This window comes from Callithrix jacchus, chromosome X (genome assembly GCF_049354715.1).
Source record: "Callithrix jacchus isolate 240 chromosome X, calJac240_pri, whole genome shotgun sequence".
NCBI classification, from domain to species: Eukaryota; Metazoa; Chordata; class Mammalia; order Primates; family Cebidae; genus Callithrix; species Callithrix jacchus.
The window spans coordinates 25,945,053-25,950,994 of record NC_133524.1 but is presented as its reverse complement, the minus strand read 5'-3'; positions in this window follow the sequence as shown (position 1 = coordinate 25,950,994).

The window sequence follows — 5,942 nt, the reverse complement described above, 5'->3', positions numbered from 1 at the left end:
TCCAGGGTTTTGGGGGTTTGGTGGTTTTTTTTTTTTTTTTTTTTGGTTTTGTTTTAGACAGGCAAAAGTAGCAGAGTAGTTTTGAGGTATAAAGTATTTCCCATTCTCCTAGGTGATTTGTATAAATTATTACATAGAATCCTCACAATAACCCTATAGGTAAATATTATTATTTCCTACCAACATAGGAGGAAGCTGAGACTCAGATCAAGTGACTTGTCCATGGCTGTGAAACTGGGAAATGGTAGGGCCAAGACTGAAATTCAGATCTGTCTGTCTCTAAAATCTGTGTCCTTAACCACCATGCTATCCTGGCTCTCAGGGGAACAACTCCACCTCTTCCACATCATCTAGCAACTCATTTGGATCCATTTTTCTTACTAAATCCTGTAATTTCTTCCTGGTGGAAGTTGAAAGTTTAGCAGGAGAAACTGCCAAATGTTTTCCATTTTTCAGCCAAATGTTAAGGAAACAAAATAACTCATTATCCCATAACGAAGAAAGACTGTCAGAGTGTTAGGTTTTATCTGTACTTCCCCAAGAGTTCTATCTGCCCTGGCAGATAGTATTGCTACAAGACCACACTGTCAAGATAGAAATGGCTGGAGGAAGACAGAGACAACAATTTAGGAAAAGAGGCCAGCCTCAAACTGTCAGATAGTTTATCTCTCAGCTTCATGGCTTTTCTCTCATTGTACCTTCCCTTCCTCCTGCCAGCAACCCATATTCTAGCTGCATTAAACAAATTTCAGTTCTCTGACTACCACAAATTACGGTGCCTCTGGAGCCTATGGATGAGCTCATTTTCTCCTTCCTGCCTGCTTAGCTCATGGCATCTCCTTGATGATGCATTTCCTGGCCCACTCAGGTAAAAAACGACCACTCCTCCTTTGGCCTCTACTGTATCCTGTGCACTCACTCTTCCATCAATAGACCTATAACACTTTATTGCACATATTTATAAACTTGCATGTTTCTGACTTAATAAGCTACAAGCTCCCTAACAGTAGAGAACATGTGTTTATCTCTGCATCACTAAATATTTGTGTGTGTACAACTATGATCCTTCATTCATAAAGGAAATGTCATGCCACATATATATGCCATTTAAAAATGATCAAATGATGTGGTAACCATGGTTGTCTTTGGGTGATGTAATTATGTGATATTCATTCTTTCTGTATTTCTAAAGTTTCTATGATAAACACATATAACTTTGGAAATAAGAAGACCAAAAAACTGACTACAAAGCAAAAGATCAATAAACCTGACAACATTACAAATAAGAACGTCTGTTCAACAGAGATAAAATTAAAACCGTTAAAAGCCTAGCCACAAAATAGAAGACAATATTTTTGCAGCACACATAATAGGAACTTCCATGAAACAATAAGGAAAAGGCAAACAAACCAACAGAAAAAATGAGCTCTGATTTTTAAAAAATGAAATCAAGTCCTTTGCTGCAACATGGATGGATCTGGAGGCCATTATCCTAAATGAACTAAATTAAGAACAAAACCAATACTGCATGTTCTCACTTATAAGTAGGAGCTAAACTATGGGTATACATGGACGTAAAGATGGAAATAATAGATATTGGGAACTCCAAAAGCAGGGAAGATAGGCAGGACAAGGGTTAAAAATTTATCTATCAGGCACAATGTTCACTATTTGGGTAAAGGGTACATTTGAAGCCCAATCCCCACCAATATACAATATATCCATGTAACAAACATGTGCATACACGTACCTCCTGAATCTAAAATTTAAAATGTTTTAAATGGGCTTAAACAACCACTTCAAAGAAGAGGAACTGAAATGGCCAAAGAATGTATGTATGTGCATATGTATGTATACATGTGTAATATATTTTTACATATACATATATGCACATACTTTAAATTTAAATGAAAATGTGGTTAAAGTCACTAGTAATTCAAGAAAATGCAAACTAAAACCATAGTGAGATATCACATCAGTTTGACAAAAAATTTTAAGCACTACAATACCAACTGTCGCAAGGATGTAGAGTAACAAGAACACTTACACACTGCTGGTGAAAGTATAAATTGGTTCGACCACTTTGAAAAACAGTTTAGCATCATCTATTAATAGTAACATGAAGAAATGTATGCTTCTTTAATCAGGATATACATACAAGAATGCTCATTGTTCCTAATTGCCCCAAACTAGAAATAACTGTCCACCAACAATAGAATGGATAAATTGTGGTGTAGTCATACAATGGAATGTTACACATAGCAATAACAATTTCAAAATAGAGTTATACACAAGAATATGAAGCTTAGAAACACAATGTTGAGCAGAGAAAGCAAGACAGAAAAAATACATAGAGTATGATTTCATTAAAATAAAGTTCAAAAACAGGCAAAATATGGTTTAGGGACATGTACACAGATAATAAAATTATAAAGAAAATCCATAAAGTTATTCCTATAAAAAAGCAGGATGGTGATTATATCTGGTAGGGAGAGGGATGAAGTGATGGATGGAAAGGACATTTGGGAGGTTTCTAGGGTACTGGTAATGTTTTATTTCTTTGTGTAGGTAGCAGTTAAGATGGGTGTTTGCTTTTTTAAAGTATAAGTATAAAAACATAACTAGAAAAGTATAAATTGTACATAATTTCTCTAAAATGCTTTTTTAAAACTACCAAAGGTCTTACATGCTGGCAAAAAAATAACCATTTAAATTTAGGGTCCTGATGCCCCAGGGGCCTTATGTTAAATGTAAAATTAATCCAAACACAAGTGATAGGAATGTAAGTGGGCTGAAAACTGTACTCAGCACCTCTCCCCATTACTGCTCTTTAATCTTTATCTCCTCAAAGAGGCCTTTGTCACTGTTCTTGCAATTGCTAATTTCTTGCTTTAGAATATTTCAGCTAAAGTTTGAACTCACCTTTGCTTAGTCCTAGTTTCCTGGGTGCAATAAACAAACAGACCCTAATGGATTAAATTTCCAATTTTAGAATCTTTTACCTATTGCCTGAGGTGCCAGAAAATCTAGCCATAAGTTATTTGGAATATCACAGTCATGACAAGGCCCAGTCACTTTTGTATTATGTGAGTGGCCATAGTGATGGGAGTAAGAGATTTGGAGATTTTTTAATTTATAATATTGTAAAATTGGGATTGTGTGTATATATATATATATATATATATATATACACACACACACAGATATATATATACACACACATAGTAAAGCTGGGATTGTTTGTGTGTGTGTGTGTGTGTGTGTATAAAATAAAGTTGGGGCTGATAAAAATTTAGTTTAAATTTTTTCCAAGTTGTAGCCATGAAAGGTGGCTCATAGAATCTCCTAAAATCTTTGTGTCAAACTACCTCTGTCTCTTCATATTAGCCTTTAGCTTAAAGGGCCCCATCCAATAGACTGGCTAGATTCCACTTGCTTGACCTTAGCAATAAACTTCCCCAAATCTTTTCCACTAAGACTCAAAAGTTGCAGAAATTAACCAAGCAGTCGGTGGACCCATTTAGTTTTGTCAGTATAGAATATTACAAGCAATTGAATTTTATTGCCTTTAACCAAAGCTCACCCTCTTGAATTCCCCATTTGAACCACCCTCCTCTATAACATGAATCAACAATGTGTACCTTCTTGGCTCCTTTAGAAGCTGTTGATCTAGCTTATCTTCTGAGAAAAAAAAAAGGGATGGGGGCTTATTATGCTATAACATATTGTCACAAACTTAGTGGCTTTATGCAACAGAGATCTGCTCATTCACTGATAGTTCTGGAAGCCAGAAGTCTGAAACTAGCATCACATACTAAAATCATGCTGTCAGCAGGACTGCCCTCCCTCCAGGGGCTTTAGGGGAGAGTCTGTTCCTTGCTTCTTCCAGGTTCTGGTGGCTGCCAGCATTCCTTGACTTGTGGCTGGATCACTCCAATCTCTGCCTCTGTCATCACATCACTTTCTCCTCTATGTGTATGTCAAATCTCCCCTGATTCTCTTATGAGGACACTCGAGGTGGCATTTTGGGACAACCCAGATTATCCATGATTTTCTCATCTTAACATCCTTAATGCAAACACATCTGCAAAGATCCTTTTCCCAGTGAGTTCCAGAAATTAGGACCTGATAGCTTTGGAGCCACGATTCGGCCCACTTCAAGGTCCAAATGTTAAATTCCACCCCACCCCACCCCCTGGTGTTATGTCCTTGCCATTCACTCTGCCAATAACAACTCAGCCAGTCTTCTTACAATCTACCCATGAATCATCTACACTGTGCCCATGAATCTTTTTTTTAATAATTTCAACTTTTACTTTAGATTCAAGGGGTATACATGCAGGTTACATGGGTATATTGCATGATGCTGAGGTTTGGGGTATGACTGATCCCATCACCCAGGTACTGAGCATAGTACCCAACAGTTTTTCAATCCTTTCCTCCTCTCTCCTTCCACTATTAGTCTGCAGTGTCTACTGTTCCCATCTTTACGTCCATGAGTACCCAATACTAAGCACCCACTTATAAGCGAGAACCTGCAGTATTTGGTTTTCTGTTCCTGCATTAATTTTCTTAGGATAATGATCTCCAGCTGCATCCATGTTGCTGCAAAGGACATGATTTCATTCTTTGTTATGGCTGCGTAGTATTTCCTGGTGTATGTGTACCACATTTTCTTTATCCAATCCACCATTAATTAATGGTACCTAGGTTGATTCAATGTCTTTGCTACTATGAATAGTGCCGCACCATGAATCATCCTAGACCAAGTATCCAAATACTCACAAATAAACACAAATAATAAATAAATAAATAAACACAAATAAAGTATCCAAATACTCACAAATACACACAAATAAATGATCTTGCCAGCTTTCTGGGGTACACATATCCTACTACCCAAAACACTCTTGTTATATATCCTTGTTCCCCAAAATTCCAAGAAAGAGCTTCAAGAACTGTTGCTTATGACAGGAAAGCTGAATGAGTTTTGGACTCCCCATTGTAGCTTTATACACAGCAAGTCATCTTGCATCTTTGTGATATATTTTGGGATTCTGAAAATGACTTCAATGGGAAAAATGTTCCTCTGTAAAAAAAAAAAAATTACAAAAAAATAATAATAATAGGTTTGAAACCCACTTCTCTGGAGCACTCTCTTTTGGTGTGAGCCTCTGGGCGGCCTTTCATGCAGGTGGCACATGACATCACTCGGCCCCAGCTGTTCCTTATTAACTCAGCCTCTCAGTGAAAGATACAGCCTTTTACAATTTGACTTTTTTAAGGAGACAGCCCATTTTGCAAATCAACCAAACACATTAAGCACAGTTAGACCGCCACATTCCATAAATATAAATTTGACAGATAAATCCTGTGTTTTCACAGCCTCTGCTAAGACATGGATCAATCTGAAGTTCTGAAGGACACCAGGCTTAGCAAAAAAAAAAAAAAGCATCCCTGTCTTGTCACTCTAAAGGAAATACAGCCAAGTCAACTGCACCCAGAGGGTCAAAGCTCAAGAATCATCCAGGAGCCTATTACCCTCACTGAGGCCTCTAAACCATTTCCCACATGAAAGGACTTTGTAAAAATGTTCTTTGCCTGCTTATAATGCCTAATTAGGCCCTGACCATGAGGCTAAGAGGTGGAGAAGAAAAGCCAGGACGCCTGCAGGCTGCCACTTGAGTTCACAGCAAAATGACAGGCAGCCTGCGTGATCCAAGGGGAAGAATCTGACAGTCACACTTCAGTCTTTCAGCCACATTTGTTTTTTACATGGGGAGGTTGTGGCATCAATAGTGTCATCTTCTAATAGAAAGGACAACTACATATAATGCATAATTGCCGGTCTGAATGACTTGTTATTTTGACTGCCTATTCTAAAATGTCTATAATTGCTTCCAATGAGACTTGGAATAAATGATAAGTCAGCACAGGCAATC